General features: G+C 40.1%; 1 protein-coding gene across 1 annotated transcript in view; it reads right to left on the bottom strand.

Annotated features, from left to right (window-relative positions):
* Positions 1-17341, bottom strand: part of GOLPH3 (golgi phosphoprotein 3) — a 49723-nt gene extending 32382 nt beyond the window's left edge. The window contains exon 1 of the mRNA XM_077755836.1: positions 17330-17341. The gene's annotated coding sequence lies outside the window, so the exon portion shown is untranslated. The remainder of the gene's footprint in view (positions 1-17329) is intronic.
* Between the last annotated feature and the right edge of the window lie 3927 nt (positions 17342-21268).

Below are 21268 nucleotides of genomic sequence, written 5' to 3'. Positions count from 1 at the left end.
TACAAATACAAAAATTCACAAAAGAAATTAAAAAGACCTAAACATATGAAAAGATACTCTATCATTCCTAAGAAAATACACACTTAAATTTTATATAAGAATTCAGCACCAAAAAAACAAACAACCCATTTCAAAAACAGGTAAAACAAGTGCCGGTCTATAGATGACTAGATAAACAAAATGCAGTGCATACATACACTGGAACAGTATTCTGGTTTAAAAAGAAATTCTGACACATGCTACAACATGGATACACCTGAAGGACACTGGAAATAAGCCGGTCACAGAAGGCAGACGTAATGATTTCATTTACATGAGGCACCCAGAATAGTCCAATTCACAGACGGAAAGTAGAATGGTGGTTGCCCCAGGTAAGTGGGAGGGGCATGGGGAGTGTCTACCAAGTGGAGTTTTAGTAATGGGAGGACATGGGAGTTTTGGTGGTAATGGCTGCACAACAATGAAAATGTCCTCATAGCAGTGAACAATACATGTAAAAATGGCTAAAACAGTAAATTTCATGCTATGTGTACTTTACAATTTTAAAACTCCAAGAGATACTGCTTACTTATCAAGACTGGCAAAAATTCAGTAATCTGACAACATATTCTGTCAATGAAGATGTGAGCAATAGGCACTCTCATACACGATGATGGGAATGCAAACTGACACCACTCCTACCGAGGGGATTTGAAAATCTAGAAAAATCATATGTGCCCTTTAACTTGACAATCCTACTTTCTAGGAACCTACTCTGCAAAAAAATTTCATAAACATGAAACAATATATACAGATGGTTAATAAATATTATTTTAAGTCAGGAAAGCTTGTAAACACCCCATAAATCCATCAGTAAGGGACCTGATGAACACAGGAAGACATATACACATAATAAAATACTATGGAGCCATAAAAGACCTCTATATAATGATGTAGAACAATCTTCAGGCCATAATGTGTAAAAAGGAAGGGGGCACCTCAGTGGCTCAGTTGGTTAAGCGTCCTACTCTTGATTTCTGCTCAGGTCATGCATGATCTTGTGGTTGTGAGTTCAAGCCCCTTCTCAGGCTTGCACTGGGCATGGAACCTGCTTAAGATTCTCTCTTTCTATCCCTCCCCCACCACACACACACCCTCCCTTTCTTAAAAAAAAAAAAAAAAAGGTTAAAAAATACTAAAACTAGAAGTACCATACAATTTAGTAATTTCTCTTCTGGATATTTACCTAAAGAGAAGGAAAACTCTAATTTGAAAAGATATATGAATCCCTATTTACAAAAGCCGAGACATGGAAGTAATCTAAGTGTCCAATGACAGAGATGGATAAAGAAAATGTGGTATACATACACAATGAAATATTACTCTTCCAAAAATAATAAAATCTTGCCCTTCACAACATGGATGGACCTAGAGGGTATTATGCTAAGTGAAATAAGTCAAATACTGTATGATTTCACTTGTGTGTGGAATCTACAAAACAACAGAAAACAGAAACAGACTCACAGATACAGGGAACAAACTGGTGGCTGTCAGAGGGGAGACAGGTGTGGGGATATGTGAATAGCTACTAACAGGTACAAACTTCTCATTATAAAACAGGTAAGTCACAAGGATGAAAAGTACAGCATAGGGTATATAGTCAATAATACTGCAGTAACTTTGCATGGTGACCCATAACTACACTTGTGGTGAGCACTTCATAATGTATATAATTGTATATAATTCATGTTATACACATGAAACTAACATATGTCAAGTATATATCTCAATTTTTTATTTTCAAAAAAATTGCTTTCCCACTCAAGTGTTTTACCCTGAATTCTATCAATGATTCCAGGCTAAAAACCTCCTCTCCTTGGGAACTTGGATACCAACCAACCTCAAGAATCTCTATTAGAACCCAATCTAAGTAATAAATTCAATCCACATCCAATTCTTCCTCAATTTTGTGGGGACTCCAATCCCAAGCCTCCCTCCTTCCTTCATATCAGTTCCCTCCATTTTTACCCTCACCTCTAGCCATGACAATCATTTACTAAGCACCCAAAGTATTGTTCTAAATACTAAACACAGTAACTCATTTACAATTTACAATAGCCTTCTGAGGTTAAGTATTATTATCCCCAATTCACGTATAGAGAAAACAAGCCCAGAATACACTGCTTAGACTACACTCTTGCTAAGTTTCTAAATGCATTTTTCTGTTTTTCTTCTATTGCATTTGCCTAGCAAAACTCCAACTCCAGATCAATCCAACTGTCTGCTTTCTCCTTTTCTGTGCTTCTGAACTGCTAGTGGGGAAAAAAAAAGTCTTGCAATCTTGGTACAACTTAAACTGGCGATGATACCTGGCAAATCATTCTGCATTTCCCTCTTCAAAACTCTTCCACTCTCTGTAGCAGCTATTTCAAAATTTCATTCTCCTCAAATCTCTAAACTTGGGTCATTTTCAGCAGATGACTTCAAGGAAGTAAATGCCATCTGACAGGAATGGTGTTAACTTCTAACAATGAACCAAACCTATAAACTCAACTTTGTCCATACTAGTTCTTTTTTTTTTTAAACTTCCTTTCAATGTTTTATTCATTTCTGAGAGAGAGACAGACAGACAGACAGCGTGAGCAGAGGAGGTCCAGAGAGAGAGAGGAAGACAGAATCTGAAGCAGGCTCCAGGCTCTGAGCTAGCTGTCAACAAAGAGCCCGACGCGGGGCTGGAACCCATGACCGCGAGATCATGACCTGAGCCAAAGTCGGATGCTCAACCGACTGAGCCACCCAGGCTCCCCCATACTCATTCTTTTTATCTGGCTGTTAACAACAGGAAAACTGCCTGAGGCTCACCCTTCTACCACTGCTCTTGCATCTTAAGAAGTATCTTTCCTCTCAATCCCTGTACTTCCTATCCTAGTACCTTCCTACTGACATTCAAACATCCTCAAGTTTGCCCGTTACAAGAAACAGAAAGGAACCATCCCTGCCCTATACCCTGTCCACTCACCACAAACTCCTTGAAAGTACAACTGACACTTGAACACTGGTTCGAACTGCACAGGTCCACTGATCCGTAGGTTTTTTTCAATATGCACAGTACAAAAATATATTTCCTCTTCCTCAGGATTTTAATAACCTTTTCTTTTCTCTAACTTAGTTTAGGAATACAGCACATAATATATATACAAATACGTGCTAACTGACTTTATGTTATCGGTAAGGCTTCCAGTCAACAGTAGGCTATTGGTAGTTAAGTTCTGGGGAAGTCAAAAGCTATCATGAATTTTTGAATGCATGCGGCAAAGGTTGGTACCCTTAACCCCACATTGTTCAAGGGTCAAGTGTTCAAAGAAAATAACTCGCCACCAGTCCCCTTTCACTTCCAAATCCATGCAATCTGATAGAGTTCTCAACAAGCCTGGTCTCAAGTAACTGCTCCGCAACCTCTGATGCTGCTGACACGCCCTCCTCCTCCCCTGGCTTCCATAACTCTGTTACTGAGCAGCTCTGTTCAGGCTTTTACAGGTTACTCTTCTTTCATCTATTCCTTAAGCATAATACTCAATAATACTTACTTTTACGTTTTTTTTTTTTTTTTTTTTTAAGATTTTTGTTTTTAGGGGCGCCGGGTAGCTCAGTCAGTTAAGCGGCACAGGTCATGATCTCACGGTTCGTGAGTTCAAGCCCCATGTGAGGTTCTGTGCTGACAGCTCAGAAACTAAAGCCTGCTTTGGATTCTGTGTCCCAGTCTCTCTCCACCCTTCTCCTGCTCACACTCTCTCAAAACTAAATAAATGTTCAAATAATATTTTTTAATTTTATTTTTAAATAATCTCTACATCCAACATGGGGCTCAAACTCACAACCCCGAGATCAAGAGTCACATGCTCCACTGACTGAACCAGCCAGGCACCCCTTGTTCTATTTATAAACTCTTCTGGAGACATCTCAGTCACCCTCACTTGTTCAAAAACTGTTTTCAAATAGAAGTATATGAGAGAAAATTAAAATCCCCACATCCTTCCTCCCCTTCCATCCATACCCCCTCCTTCAAGGGTAACTACCATGAAAACTTCAAACAGACCCTCCCCAAATCCTTTTTTTCCCAATGTGCACAGTCGGCCACATACCAAATGCCTAGTATATGCTAAAACTGGACAGAGCAGTTAATGTACACCATGTCTAATCCTCAGAAGACCATATCAAGTGGGCATTATTGTTCCATTTTCACAAGATAATGAAACTGAGGCTCAAAAGAATTAAGGAATTGGCCACAGTTACTCAGTGGCAAAGCAGGAATTGAAATTGGTCTCTCTAGCTCCAGAGCCCTGGCTCTATTATTCTGTCTTGCCGTCCAAGACCTATTTGTTTAATGGCTTCTCTTCAGCCCCATGAAAATGAAAGAAAGACACAGTGGTCCCCTTGCCCCTTACCCTCAGTTTCAGTTACCCATGCTCAACCACAGTCCAGAAGCAGATAACCCTTCTGACTTTACTGTCAGGTCAATAGTAACCTAACATTAAGTACAATGGTCCTACTGATTTACCTCACTTCATTTCATCATGTAGGCATACTATCATCTCAAATCATCAAAGGTGAGTACAGTACAGTAAGATACTCTGAGAAAGACAAAGACCACATTCACACTTCACTCATTACAGGATACTGTTCTAATTGTCCTACTTTATTAGTTTTTCATTTCTTACTGTGCCTAACTTATAAATTAAACTTTATCATAAATATGCATGAATAAGAAAAAACATGATCTATACAGGGTTCAGTTTATCTCGGGTTTCAGGCATCTCTTGTGGGTCTTGGAACACTGCCCCTGTGGACAAGGGAGCACTACTGTACTCCTTTTTCTTTCCACACCTGCCACAGATCACTTCAATACAGAAAGCACAAAAACAAAGTGTGAGGAGAAACTGACTTCCCTGCAAACAAATGAATCTTAAAGGATCCATGGCAAAATGTATACTCATTTGACCAGTTAAATTTTTTCCCCCACCCCACTGACCAGTGAAGTTTTAAAGTGTATTTAACTTCCCCCACCCCACTGACCAGTGAAGTTTTAAAGTGTATTTAACAGCATCTTATTAAAAAACCTAACTCTAATCCCAGTTTTAATTCTTCTTTAGGAAGCATGAAGACACAACACAAAAGCATTTCAATTTGCCAAGCTGTCTTCACATACATAAATTATCATCTCATCTCACAATAACCCAGTAAAATATTACCATTCTATATTTGGAAAATCTGAAGTTTGGAGAACACTCCAGAATCATCAGGCATCTGTAATACCACAGCGCTGTGACTGTGAATATGGTGTTTCACCACTACATCACACTATCAGGATTTTGAGGACATTCTGAAAACTACAGATAATGAAATCACGTTAAGTTTTCTACCAAGTCACCATAACATTTATTTATTAGATGCAGGTGTGTGCATGATTTTCTACAGAAAAAGCAATCCCATTTGGGAGGCAGAGACACAAAACTGCATAAAGTAAAACATAATCTTGTAGTTCTTAAAATAAGAAAATATAATTTTAATTCAATAAACATCTACTGAGTGCCAAGACACTGTTGAGATGATAAAGACAACCAAGAAAGAAGGCACACAGTGAAAATAAAATTATAATTCATTATGAATATAATGCTAGTATGAATAAAATGGCAACCATTTATTCCTTCATTCCAAAAACATGCTGCTATGAACTGAATTGTGTGCCCCCAAAATTCATATTTTGAAGCCCTAACCTCCATGTGAATGTATTTGGAGATGGGGTCTCTGAGAGATAAGTAGGTTTAGATAAAGTCACAAGTGTGGGGGGCCTCATCAGAAGGAACACTAGACATTTTGCTGTGTTTCTCTGTCATGTGAGGACACGGAGAGGAATCTCTCCAGAACCCAACCATGTAGGTACCCTCTAACTTCAGAATTCCTGCCTCCAGAACTGTGAGAAAACCTGTTTAAACCAACTCTTCTGGGGGCACCTGGGTGGCTCATTGGGTTAAGCGTCCGACTTCGGCTCAGGTCATGATCTCGTGGTTCATGGGTTCGAGCCCCGCGCTAGGCTCCGTGCTCTCAGCCAGCTCAGATCCTGGAACCTGTGTCAGATTCTGTGTCTCCCTCTCTTTCTCTGACCCTCCCTGCTCACGCTGTCTCTCTCTCTCTCTCATATTCTGTGTCTTCCTCTCTCTCTGACCCTCCCCTGCTCACTCTCTCTTCTCTCTCTCGGAATGTTTAAATAAAAAACATTTTAAAAAATTAATTAAACCAATTCTTTTGATATTTCTATTACAACAGCCCCAGCAGGCTAACACATATGCATAAACACCTAGAACACGCTAGGCACTGTGGTAGGTGCTAGATACACAATAAGCAAAAGGGATGTGAGGGCAACTGATACTGTCTACAGGGCTAGAATAGGATTAAAGAGCCTCAGGGAGGCATCAAATGATGAGTAAGAATTGGCTGCAAGGTGAAGAAAGGAAAGAACTTATATAGGAGAACCTGCTAACACAAGCACGAAAGCCTAACAAAATAATAATGTGATTTCCAGGCCATTAGAAAAATAAAGGAAGGTCCATAACATACACACCTATTAATTATGGTACATCACACAGTATGTTCTATAATGCAGTCACTGAAAATAATGGAACACTATTATTTCTCACTGTGCCACCTGAATGTTTTTCACAGGAGTAAATGCATATTTACTAACATGGGAAGGTGGTCACTATATATCACTATGAGAAAAGGGGTTCCAAAGCAGTACTGGAATGAGATCTCATTTTTCTAACTGAAAACTAAACATATGCAAATTCATTTAAAATAAGACTAGAAGGGGGCGCCTGGGTGGCTTAGTCGGTTAAGCGTCCGACTTTCGCTTAAGCCATGATCTCGCAGTTCGTGGGTTCGAGCCCCACGTCGGGCTCTGTGCCAGCTCAGAGCCTGGAGCCTGTTTCAGTCTGTGACTCCCTCTCTCTCTGACCCTCCCCTGCTCACGCTGTCTCTCTCTCTCCTAGAAATAAATAAAACATAAAAAAAAAAAAAAAATAAGACTAGAAGAAGAATGTAATACACATTGTTACCACTAATCACTTGCCTTTCTGTTCAATCCATTATCTACCCAGACCTTTTTTGTTGTTGTTAATGAAGTATGTCACTCCCCTAAATCCTTCAGTGGTTTCCCAAATTGCACTCAGGATAATACACAATATCCTTACCCTGACTTGTAAAGCCCTGTGTTGTGTGTTCATCATCCCAGGCCTTTCTCCCCATCACCCCACTCCTGCCTGAACCATTTTTCAGCTCTTTAAGCCAAGCCAAGCTGTCTCACATCAGAGCCTTGTAGTGTACTCAATTAATCTGTCTTCACTGGCTATAGCTCCTACTCATTCCTTGACCATCAGCCTAAATATCATTTCTTTGTGAACTTCTTCCCTGTACCCTCCCCCCACATGCACTCTCTCACAGCATACTCTAATTTTTCTCCGTAACATGATCACAATGTGTAATTATACACATAGATGCAAGTCTATGCTGATCTCTGTATCTGTCTTCCCTAGTACAGTGCCTAACATACAGCAGACACTCCATAAATGTTTTTCAAAGAGACAAAAGCTGAATTGTGGATTTCATTTTCTACATCTTTCTTCATAAGGAGCATAGACTTGTAAAGGAAGATAATTAAGACAGTATTACCACTCTGATAGTTCTTTAAACCCAAACCATGTTCTCTCCCCTAAGCTTTAATGGCAATTAAATCCCATTAATTCTTCTATAAAAATTATCTTTCTGATCAAGCCTGTTTCCTCTCCATCCAAGATCCAGGCAAATTTCACAAATTCTAATAACCTCAAGCCTACTACCAATTTTCCTGACTCCATCCTCTCCGTCTACCAATTATTTCTTCCCTTAAAGGAACCACCTTTCTAAAAATCCAGTTTACAGCATTATTGCTATCTTTAAAACCTCCAACTGCCTCCAATATCATTTCCAACTTTATTTAAAGGTTCTAAGGTACTAATGACTTTTCATTTCCCTATTCCACACAAACTCCCCCCCCCCACAATAACTTAGTTCTCATTATATACAACAGATTTTCTTCTTTAGCTACTGTAAAACAACATCATTCTTAGATGACTTTCCCATATAGTTACTTTCACATATACCCTGTCACAATATATCCTGTCTGGAGTGCCAGTTACCTGTCAAGTGACAGGCCACATCCCATTCAATATTCTGCGCAAAACTTATCTCCTTAAAGTGTTTCCTGCCCTTTCCAACGTTCTTCTACAGGCACACTCCTCAACTGCAGGCCTTTGCCCTATTCCTCACAGCACTCAGCACTCCTACCCACTCTACCAGTGATGACAGAATCACGTTACCCTTCTTCACTCAAATCTGGGCAAGACCCACAGGAGTGCCTCCCTTTGAAGGAATTCTCTCACCAGCTAAGATGATAACACATTTTCCCATATAGGAATAGGAAAAGACTACCATTGTTTCACTGACCAGACAAAACCATCAGCCAAAATGTGATCTAAGAAATCTGAAGGCGAGAGAATCATCACTTCACACACCAAACAGTAAAAGAAACCACATAAAAACACAAACTGAGACCTTCAATTCAATCAATACCAGTTCTATTGAAGGTAAATAGTTTCTAATAACCAAGTTTACAATCAGAACACATCTACAAAGGTATGAGGAAAATAAAGCCATGGTGACAAAGCTTAAATGGTAATGTGTGGTTACTGGAACAGATGGACAGATGGATAAGAAAATCTAAGAGCTTAGGGAGCACAATCCTCAAAGAAGCAAAGAGCCTATACTGGGGTGAGAGAGGAGGTTAACCTTAAGCAGAAGCCCCTTCCCCTGTAACAGAAAGGAGTTTAGATAAAGGTAGATAGGGGAAGACAGGTAAAGGAAGCCTCTATAGGCTTCCGAGCAAGGAAGGAGTAAAACAAGAAACCTGAAGGGAAGTGAAGATTTTAAACAGTCACTGGGGAGAATCAATCCAAGGGAGAATAGGTGAGGACGGGAACTTAAGGCACTGGCCTTGAAAATGAAGAGCAGACAAATTCTGAGAATTCTGAGAATGCAGACTGAGTTACCTCCAGGGCATGGATTGTGAAAGAGAGAAGACTGGGAAGTCTGACCTAAGCAACTGCGTGGCTGGAGGGGAACGGACCCTGACAGGAAGTGCAGGAACAGTCTTAGGAGAGATGCAACTCCAAATCTCCCTTTCCAATCCAGACACCTCTCCTGAACATCAAACCCAAATTTGCGACTGCCTACTGAAGAATTAAGGGATAAATATATAAAGTTAGGTATAAATAACTCGTTACTGGATCTCTCCTTCCGAATCTCCTAAACACACTCACAACCTAGAACAAATCAGCCAACAGCTTAAACAAAGACAATAAAGTCAACAGACGTTAGTGTGAGACTTCTGAGCTCCTTTCAAGGGCTCTAACCTTTTAGACAAATGTGATAGGTTTTTTTTTTTTTTTTTTTTACTATCTAATGTCATTTTCAAAAACTTACAGTTTGAACAAAATTGGAGGATTCACATTTCCTTGATTTCAAAACTTATTACAAAGCTACAATGTGGTACTGGCATAAAGACATACAGACCAATGAACAAAATAAAAGTCCAGAAATAAATCCTTGCCTGTATGGTCATATGATTTTTGACAAGTGTGCCAAGACCATTCAATGGAGAAAGAAAGAACAATCTTGTCGGCAAAGGGTGCTGAGAAAACTGTGTATCCGTATGCAAAAAGAATGACATTGGGCTCCTACTTTATACCATACATAAAAACTAACTCAAAACGAACAAAGACCCAAACATAAGAAAACTATAAAACTCTTGGGAAAAAAACATAGCAGAAAATCCTAAAAACATGAAATTGTTAAGTGACTTCTTGAATAACGCCAAAAGCAAAGGCAATAGCAACAAAAAATAAATAAATAAAGCAGACAACCAAAATTAAAAACTTAGATGGATCAACAGGCACTGTCAACATAGTAAAAAGGCAACTCACATTACAGGAGAAAATATGTGCAAATCATAGATTTTAATAAGGGATTAATATCTTGAATGTATAGACAACTTCTGACACTCAACAACAAAACCTGATTTAAAAAAACAGGGCAAGGACTTAAATAGATTACTTCTCCAAAGATAACAAATGTCCAATCAGCACAAGAAGATGTGCATCATCACTAATCATTATAGAAATGCAAATCAAAACCACAACAAGATACCACTTAACACCTGTTACAGTGGCAATCATCCAAAGAAAGAAAGAAACAAGTATTGGTCAGGACACAGAAACTGTAATCCTTGTGCATTGCCGAGAATGAAAAATGGTCCAGCCACTGTGGAAGACAATATGGTGGCTCCTCAAAACATTAACACAGAATTACCATGTTTCCAAGTATGTATCCAAAATAATTAAAGCAGGAACTCAAACAGATATTTGTAGAACAACGTTCAAAGCAGACTTACTCACAATGATTAAAAAGCAGAAACCAAAATGTTCATCAAAAATGAGTGGATAAACAAAATGCAATATACTCATATAATGGAATATTATTCAGCCTTAACCAGGAATGAAATTCTGGAAACATGCTACAACATGAATTAACCTTGAAAACATGCTAAGTAAAACAGACACGAAAGGACAAATGCGGGGCACCTGGGTGGCTCAGTTGGTTAGGTGTCTGACTTCAGCTCAGGTCATGATCTCGCAGTTTGTGGGTTCTAGCCCCATATCAGGCTCTGTGCTGACAGCTTAGAGCCTGGAGCCTGCTTCAGATTCTGTGTCTCCCTCTCTCTCTGACCCTCCCGCACTCATGCTCTGTCAGTCTCTGCCTCTCTCTTTCTCGCTCAAAAATAAACATTAAGAAAATTTTTTGAAAGAAAAGAAAGGACTGTGTGCCAATCCCTTCTCCAGAGGACCTAGCCCTACAAGAAGATCCTGGCCTTGAATTCAGGTAGCAAGGACCCCCTCCCTCCTAAAGAGGGGAGGGCATTAAAAACAGGGAGTAGGACTATGGACAGTGGGTAGAAATGGTGACCACCGGAGTTGGAAGAGGAATGTTCTACTAAGCCCAGAAGATAAAGTATAAGAGGGCCAAGAAACCAAAATAGTGAAAATAGGGGCATCTGGGTGGCTCAGTGGGTGACGTGTCTGACTTTGCCTCAGGTCATGATCTCATGGTTCGTGGGTTCAAACCCCGCATTGGGTTTCTGTGCTGACAGCTCAGAGCCTGGAGCCTGTTTCAGATTCTGTGTCTCCCTCTCTCTCTGCCCTTCCCCCACTTGTGCTCTGTCTCAAAAATAAATAAAAGCAAAAAATTTTAAAAAGATAGTGAAAATATTAAATACTTATCAATACTACTATTAACTATAAGTCACTTCTCGAGGCTGCATTACTCATTTGTTCAGTACTTTGCAGTCTTCAAAGAACCTACATATATGCCAATTCACTGGATCCGTACAATCTAGAGATTATGGGATAGCCCACAAATGTAGGCCCATTTTGCCCAGGGAAAAACTGAGGTTCTAAGAATTCAAATCATTTATCCTAGTTTTTCTCACTAGTCAAAGGCAAGGCAGGGAGGCAAGAATATGGCACAGTCTTCTGACTGCCGATCCAAGGCATCCCCAGTATGTCCATACTACACTTAACACACTACACTTAACATTTACTACCACTAAAGTCAGCAGTCTCTTTTACTGAATTCATTTACACGTGTCTTCTACATAGACTGGATGCTTCTTGAGGGTAAGAAATTTTTCTGTGAAACCCAACCATCAAGGAAAGAGATGGACATACAGAACGTGTTCAATAATTAGATTGAACTGAACGTATGGACACTAAACCAACTTCCATTGTAGATAATATAGATCCAAAAATTAAATATGACGAGCTCAATTCAGTGCATGAATTGAAAGTTCAATTTTTTTTTAAGTTCAATTCTAAATGTTATTTTCAGCTTACTTCATCAACATAGCATAAAACTTTAACAGTAGTGTTTAAGAAACCAAAATTGAAAATAAAACCAGAGTAAAAATAACCATCAGCAACTTACATGCAGTCCTTTAATTTCCAGCCCTTCCCAGAGGATACTGGGAGATGAAACACAAAACTTTACCTACACATCAACCAACAAGAATAACTTTTATCTTAAAATTTCACTCACAATCTCCTACAATTTAGTATGTTAAAGCTGTTCCTCCCACGACTGAACTAGAAGCCAAATTCTATTATAATAAAAACTCCAGGAGCACCTGGGTAGCTCAGTCGGTTGGATGTTTGACTTCAGCTCAGGTCATGATCTCGCAGTTTGCAAGTTCGAGCCCCACATTGGGCTCTGTGCGGACAGCTCAGAGCAGGGAGCCTGCTTTGGATTCTGTCTCCCTCTCTCTCTCTGCCTCTCCCCACCTTATGCTGTCTCCTTCTCTCTCTCTCTCTCAAAAATAAACATTAAAAATAAAAAATTTTTAAATTCCAGAGAAAAAGGTTTCTAAACCTCAGTTAAGAGCACAAATTTAGTACTTTCATATTGATTCATTTCAGTGTTTCTCAACTTTTTTTCATTATTTTTCCCTAAAGGGGCTTTTTCAGACTTTTTCCCCCCTAACTACACCCTCTCCCCATTAAATTTAATAAAATGGGGGTGCCTGGGTCATTCTGTCAGTTAGGCATCTGACTCTTGACTTCCACTCAGGTCATGACCTCACAGTTCATGAGATGGGAGCCCCAAGTCAGGCTCTGCACGGACAGCATGGGGCCTCCTTGTGATTCTCTTTCTTTCTCTCTCTCACTCTCTCCCCACTATGCCCCTCTCCTGCTTGCGAGCCTCTAATACTAAAAAGAAAAAAAATTCTAGTAAGATGGATACACGATCTGTTTATAGGACAGATGTATATTTATGCTCGTACATAAAAGACTTTTCACCACCAACCCCAGAAACAGTTTTCACTCCCTCAGAGATGACATTACCCTCATCAAAAAAACATGATTTACTTAATAAATACTTAAGTGGTAGAATATGCCAGCAAGATATTCACTATCAAAAAATTCTAGAGGAGAGCCTGAGTGGCTCCCATCCATTAAGCGTCTTGACTCGTGATTTCAGCTCAGGTCATGACCTCCTAGTAGCTTCACCCAGGTGCCTGAAAGCAGACTATTTTCTATATATTCCTGCAATACCTAAAACCTCAATATTTACTAGATTGCATTATAATACTGTACATGCTACTGAAATAGGCAGCAGACTTTCAAGCTTGGATTAGAGAAACCTAAAGCCACAGATATGAATTCCAAAATGAAACCAGACAGCCCACTTTGGCACTGGTCACTATACTTCTTAAATGGAAGAAACACAGGACAAGCACAATCTTTGTGTTGCTTTAAAAGGAGACTCACATGAAAACAGAATGACCTAAACAAAGATTACACCATTTACTCTGATTAACAGAAGAAAAATTATGCTGATAAAAAGTAGGGAAAGTCTGCTTGGAGTGTTTGGCCAAAAATGTGACATGACATAACAGGAAAAGCATGACTTAGGTTTTTGAGACATACACATAAGCTAACACTAACAGTTTACTTCTTTAAATATCAAATATGTCAAACTTTGATCAAAATGATTTCAGAGTATAATTCTAAAACATAATCTCAAATGATCCACACAGGGACATTCAAATGGTTAAAATTGAGACATTCAAATTATCAGTATGGTTTGTAAATATCAGTGAGTATGTTGGCCACACTGTGAAAGAACCCAAAGCACTGAAAATGATTTCAGTATAAACTCTTGTTTAAAAGGTACAAATGGTTTGATGGACTCCAAAAACTAATTTTTGAGGTCATGTGTGTCTTTCACTGTGTACCTACTCTTAAATACACCTGAAAAAATAAACATTCACTCTTTTAAAAATATGAAGAGTATAATTTGTATTAGTAAAGGAGTCACAAAATTCCAAAGCTCGAAGCCTTTATTATACACTAAGTTACTAAAATCTTAGTACATGCCAGCGAGGTACCGCTTCCCCCTTAAAAACGACTTTCACGAAAGGATCTTTAAGACTATTACAAATTGGGGCGCCTGGGTGACTCAGTCAGTTGAGCGTCCGACTTTGGCTCAGGTCATGATCTCGCAGTTTGTGGGTTCAAGCCGCTCTGTGCTGGCAGCTCAGAGCCTGGAGCCTGCTTGGGAGTCTGTGTCTCCCTCTCTCCCCGACCTTCCCCTGCTCACGCTGTCTCTGTCTCTCAAAAATAAATTTAAAAAACTTTTAAAAAAATTACAAAATTGAAAGCACCTGGCTGGCTCAATTGGTAAAGCAAATGACTCTTGATCTTGAGGTTGTGTGTTCTACACTGGGGGTAGAGCTTACTTTAGAAAAACAAAAACAAAAAGCAGGGGTGCCTGAGTGGCCCAGTGGTTAAGTGTCAGACTCCTGATGTGGGCTCAGGTCATGATCTCACCGTTCATGGGATTGAGCCCCATGCTGAGCCCTGTGCTGAGCATGAAGCCGGCTTGGGATTCTCTCTCTCCCTCTCAAAATAAAAAACTTAAAAAAGAAAAAAACACTAAGGGAAATGTGCCTTAAAAACCAGGGTAGAAAAGAAAGCACCAATGGGTTAGGGAGAAAGAGCTCAAAGAGCCATGTCAGAAAACATTGTGATCCACACACTGGCACTAATCTTGACAGGTCTCCAAAATACCACTGCCTGTTCCACTCTCAAGAGCCAAAGCCCTGCAAGCAAACACCTGACTGGACAAGGTGGTGTGACTGCATCACAAAAGGGGAGGGGTAAATGCTTCAACAGGGCCTCCAGGGATTACATACAATGGGGGTGAACCCCTATAAAAGAAGTAAAGGAGGGGTAGGGGGATAGATAGGAGACAACATGGTGGAGAACAATAAATGTCCAAAACAGTCCAATCAAGAACCACTGGGAAATAATTCTCTCTCCATTTTAAAGAACATTGAGGCCCAAGGGGCTTAAATAATATATGTAAAACAAAAGATATGTCTCAGACAAGGACTACAATACCTCTTTCCACTTCTATTCCACAGGCACACTCTAAATTATACCTGGCCACTTCAAACAGTTAAATCTTAAAGCACTAAGATCTGCCACACACAAAAATATTTAAAAGTATCTGACAAGTGGTGCCTGCATGGCTCAATCAGGTTAAGCGTCTGACTTCAGCTCAGGTCATGATCTCACGGTTCGTGAGTTTGAGCCCCACATGGGGTTTGTGTGGACAGACAGGTCAGAGCCTGGAGCTGCTTCAAATTCTGTCTCCCTCTCTCTCTGCCCCTCCCTGGTTCATGCTCTGTCTCTCTGTCTCACAAATAAATATTTTTTAAAAAATTTTTTAAAGTATCTGACAATAGGAGTTCCTGGCTGGCTCAGCCGGTTAAGTGTCCAACTCCTGATTTCAGCTCAGGTCATGATCTCATAGTTCCTGGGATCAAGCGCTAAGGGTTCCCTCCACCGACAGCATGGAGCCTGCTTGGGATTCTCTTTCCCTCTCTCTGCTCATGCTCTCTCTCAAAGTAAATCAACTTAAAAAAAGTATGTGACAACAAAACAAACAACAAAAACAAAAACACTCATAAACACACAGAACAAAACGGTGGTTGCTGGAGGCAGACAGTAGAGGGACAGGTGAAATAGGGGAAAGGGACTTAGAATTACAAGCTTCCAGTTATAAAATAAATCAAGGGGATAGAAAATACGGGATATAGGGATTAGTCAATAATACGATAATAATTGTTGACAGACGGTGACTACACTTATCAAGGTGAATATTTTGAAATGTTTAGAATTGTCAAATCACTGTTATACGCCTGAAACTAATACAACTATACTTCAATTAAAATTTTTTAATATAAGTAAATACAATAATGATGTCCCGAGAGAATAAAGAAATACATAAAACGCAAAAAAAAAAAAAAAAGACACCAGGTATTTGAGGTAATTGAGGCATCTGAAAACTCTCATTTTTGGAGGCATCAGTGGAAAAATCAAATAGTCAGGGAAAGGAAAATATCTGGCTCATTTGCTGCCCTTCCCCCTCAAACACAAGAGGGGACTATAGAAAATCTTGCTAATTTAGAAGCTGAATTCAAATTCAAGCCTTGCTGCCATCCTGACTGTGGTCTCTGAAGATTTACTTCAATACCTAAGTCACTGGTGCTCCATCCAGATGGGCACCGGAACCCCCAAAGGGCCCAAGCAACTCAGTAACAGCCACAAAGAAAATCACTGGTAAAAAGTGTAAAATGTGTACCTAAACTTAAAAAAAGAAAAAATCCCTCATGATGACTTTAGAGTCACTCCTAATAGGTAAACCGAGGCCAGACCATCTGTTCTTGGCAAGCTGAGCCTTCTGTTCAGTAAAGGGAGGACAGGAGGAACGCTAGATTCGGAGGGAAGTCGATATAATTGTCTAGATACTGTAGATCAGAAATGTGGTAAGAGTTGATAATTCAATGAAAATGAACAAATGACAACCTCACACAATACAGATAAATGTCTCAATGCAAAACAAAAGCTGCAAACGGAAGTACAAATGGACAAAGTTATTCTATGCTGAATTCTAAAGTCAAGCTAGTGGCTACTCTTAACGACTAGGCAGTTACTGGAAAGGCGTCAAGGGGGGCTTCTGGAGGGTGGTCGTGCTGTTTCCTGATCTAGGTGCTGGTGTAACAGCTGTGTTCAGTTTGTGAAAATTCACCACAATTCACTACACTTTCCTGAATACTTCTTATTGAACAAAAATATTTTTCAAAAGCCATGTCTGCTTTTAAAAGTCAAAGTAAAACTGATTTCACCAAATTACAATTTCTTTACACGTTTTCTCAATTATTTGGAATTCAAATACAATAGTTCACACACATGCATAGGTAACGAATCTATCGTTAAGGACCGTAAAATGTAGGTTCACATCTTAAAAGTACCCGAACATAACAAAGGTGGATGCTAAGCTAAAGCAGTAAATTTATTAAGCTATATATTATGCCTAAAGCTTGAAACTTGTTAATATCAAACTTAAATAAATTAAAATCTAGTACTAACGAGCATAAATGCCTAGGCTCTAAGTAAGAGTAATTCTCGCCCTCGCTAAAAGAGTGATACAAGTTGAAGACCTGAGGGGAAATTCCCAAAACTTATGAATGGAGGAGGTGACAGGTCCATTATTAGTACTGTAAAGATGTAAGGAGAGAAGTTATATAGATTAACATCTAAAACCTAAATCTAAAGCAGTGCCAAATCCCAACCCCACTCACCTCTACTTCAACTCCCTGGGCTTGCCTGCAAAAGGAGGAATAAAAAGTTTCTCTAGGTGACTTGAAATCAGCAAGAAATGCTCAGAATCAGTTTCGTCTACACCTCAGCATGACATGGCAAGGTACAGGGACTCTTGATATAAGCACAACATATGGTTTCAATTACCTGCCACCAAAGAAATTTAAATTGTCTACATTTTGTAAGTACTATTAAGCTTCAACAAATTCTTTAGATCACCTTCATGACAACCAAGCACAGTCAATATGCTTTAGCTTAAACTTGTTCAGTAACACATACTTTGGGGGAGAAAGGTACTTTTTTCACCATAATTTCTCACTTGGGAGTGACTCAAATCCAAAAGCTGGTTTTGGTTTTTGTTGGGGTTTTGGTTTTTGTTGAGGTTTTGGTTTTTGTTTTTTTTTTTTTTTAAGTTTTAGTTTTAGGCACAGGACATAGCCACACAGAAAACTATTAAAAACTATATAAACCAAAATGGTCACTCAGGAATACGGATGACTTGTTTCCCTCACACTTTTTTGTGTTTTCTAAAATGTTACTTTAGTTCCAGCAGAAAAAGACTTAAGGAAAACTGTTTATTACCAAAATTCTAAATTGTGTCCAGCCTAAAAAGGCAAGTTGAATCCTTTCTAAAAGTCACATTTCTAGAACACTGTACATCTACAGACCATCCCCAACTTAACAATTTTTCAACTTTATAACTGCACAAAAATGATATTTCAAATTTTGATATTTACCGGGGTCAGTGATATACACACACATACGATTTGCTAGACACAGCCACATGACCACAAAGGTACAGAATTGATGCACTTAAAACAACTGTTTTCACTTCCAGTACAGCATTCAAGAAATTATACGAGATATTCAACACTTCATTATAAAAACTTTTTGTGATAGGGAAGTCTGCTCAACTATAGGCTAATGTAAGTGTTCTGACCATGTTTAAGGTTGGCAAGGCTAAGCAATGAGGTTTGGTAGGTCAGCGGTCTTAAATGCATTTTCAACATTCAATTCACGATGGGGCTATAAGAACATAAATTGAGGGAGACCTGTAGCTTGTTCTTCCAAAGAACAAAAAAGAATTTCACCTACAGTATGCTTCCATCATAACTCAGTAATTAATAAACATACTGAGTCCCTTTCATACCCAGAGGACCCTTTTTTCAAGTGATCATTATTAAAACCTAAAAACGGGAAATCGAGATATAGGAAATACTCTAGACATCTCTATAAAAGTAAACTTTAATTCATTAAAAACCTAAATATCAGGAGGCCACAGTCCATATAAAACTCTGGTATGTAAAATAAAATACAGAATATAAAAGATCTGATAAGTTCTGGTGAAAGAAGACCAAATTGTTTTATAAGAGTTCTTTTGCCCGCCTTTGTGAATAAGAAACACTTTATTAAAAATCAAAACAAAACTCGGGTATTTCTGTATCCGACTCTCAAAATGTGCTGTTTGTAGCTTCCATGCCGNCCCCCAAGATAAAAAAAAAAAAAAAAAAAAGAAGCTTCTGGAACCACCACACCAGACGTGACTTCTAGAACATCCATTCACCTGGCTGACCGGCTGCAGGTGGCTAAGATTAGTTTTTTTAAATAAATGGGCATGCGATGAAGCAAATACAGGAAAATGTTAATGATAGAACCTAGGAGGGGAGTATATAGGTGTCCACTTGAGCATTTTTCGCCCACTTCTCTTTGTGCAAAAATTCTCGGAAGATAATGGGGTGAAAATCATCTTTCACAATCACAACACACACAGACCCGCAGCAACTTTAACCCCACCTATCGCTGTGAATCACAAGCCTGGCCTTTCAAGCACACCACGAAAAAGCCCTAAGACGGCAAGGCTTTCTGGAGACGAGTCAACTGGTAAAATATAAAAAGGATACTAAAAGTCTTCTCTTACCCAAAGCAAGGTTACCTAGGAAGTCATCTTCCAGAAGGTGTCATGAGAATTTTGTTGGACTTTTAACTTTTGTTTTACAAAAGATGTAAAACAACTTTGGCCTCCATTACCATTTCACCGAAATTTTTCAAAATTCCAAACAGTACACCTTAAGTTTTGTTTTGCTTTTTAATCTCCCAACAAGCCGATCCGCGGAGCCCTCCCAGGTCCTAAAAACCTGCAAAACCCCTGAGAGTTCGGGGCGCTGGTGGTTCCGGGTGTTTCACTCTAACGTGCAGTCTCCGGGTGGGATTGTACCCTGGGGTCTACACGGGTTAAAAAGGCGGAAAAAGGGAGCAAGAAATACAGACCGCCAGGGAGTCAAGCCACAGGCGTGGCTGTGTCAGGAGCAAGGGAAAATCCAAGCACTGTGCGGGGAGGATCTGGAAGCACCGGGCCAGCGGGGCGCTCCGCTCGGGAACTCGCAGGGCAAGACGCGCGGAGCCGNCCCCTCCGGAGACCCGTGACGTGTCCCCTCCCTCCGTCCGCCTCCCCCTTGGCCCCTGGGGAAACCGGGCCTGGCACCTGAGACTGGCGAGGTCCCCCACGAATCGGCGGAGTCGTGGCCTAGCGGGGCCGGACCCGGCTCAGCCTCCAGCTGTGCCCTTCCCACGGCAGACACCACAGTCCTCAGAGTTTGGCCTCGGCCGGGGAGAGGGCGGAGGGGGGCGGGGAAGGGTCCCGGCTTGGAGTCCGGGGTCCCCAAGAGTCACAGGAAGGACTTGCTCGCTGCTGATAGAGCGAAGGGAGAGCTCTTTTTCTCTCCCCACACACCCTGACCCTTCCGAAGGAGTAACTGCATTTAAATGGCTTGAAAGTAGACTTTTAGTATTAAAGAGAAGTTAGAACAAACTGAATAGTTTTGTTTGTGGAACTTTTTCCTCGCCTCCCTACTTGTAAAGTGATCAGGACGCAGGGAGTACAGTTAGTAGTGCTGTACACGTCAGTGCACTTGACCTTAACGATCTTTTTATAGAGACAACCTGTTGGGTTTCGTGCCACGTCTTTGTGCAAATTAAATCTCCCCCAATTTAATTACTAGGTGAAATCTTCTTGGGGTTCTTGACAGTTTGTGCAAGTTACGTTATAGCATGGGCGTCAAACCTGAGGGGGAGTTTGGAGGGCCAGAAGAATGGAGCTTATAAATAAAACATCCAGAAATGGCAAAGTATGTCACCCAATTATTATTTAAAATTAACAGTGACCACAGGGGCGCCTGGGTGGCTTAGTCGGTTGAGCGTCCGACTTTCGCTTAGGTCATGATCTGGCGGTTCGTGGGTTCGAGCCCTGCATCAGGCTCTGTGCTGACTGCCAGCTCAGAGCCTGGAGCCTGTTTCAGAGTCTGTGACTCCCTCTCTCTCTGACCCTCCCCTGCTCACGCTGTCTCTCTCTCTCTCTCTCTCTCTCTCTCTCTCCTAGAAATAAATAAAATTTTAAAAAAAATTTTTTTATAAAAAATTTTTTTTAATAAAAAATAAAATCAACAGTGACCACAGACTGAGGCTACAGAATGATTTAGATGGGAGAAATCGAGTTCTCTCGCCTCTACAAACCCGTTCTCCAAAACTCCCGCTGGCTGCACACCGTCACCACCCCAAACCCAGGAAAGTGAGAATGCGAAATCTGGGGTGAGTAGAGAGTAAGGTGAACACAAAGTAGACTCTCCCTTTTACCTATCTTTCTGGGCAAAGGTCATTTTCACCTCAACCAATTTCTCTGATTCACATCCTGTTCAACTTTTTTTTCCTTTTATTTCCATAGCACTTCTTTCCCAAGTAGCTTAAAATGTTTCTTTTTAAAAGAAATGTAATTATTTGTTTAGTAGAGTCAAATGCATAGTTCAAGGAGTATAAAAATGAATATAGTGAAAATCTTCCTTCTAGCCCTGCCCCTATTCACCCAGCTGTTCCCCGCCTTCTTCTCTCCTGGTGGTTCCAGAATACCTCAATCAAATTCTCTGTTA

The sequence above is a fragment of the Crocuta crocuta genome, unplaced genomic scaffold (assembly GCF_008692635.1).
Source record: "Crocuta crocuta isolate KB4526 unplaced genomic scaffold, BGI_CrCroc_1.0 scaffold222, whole genome shotgun sequence".
NCBI classification, from domain to species: domain Eukaryota; kingdom Metazoa; phylum Chordata; class Mammalia; order Carnivora; family Hyaenidae; genus Crocuta; species Crocuta crocuta.
Note: the sequence above shows the minus strand (reverse complement) of the source record. Positions and strands in the feature narration are given on the sequence as shown.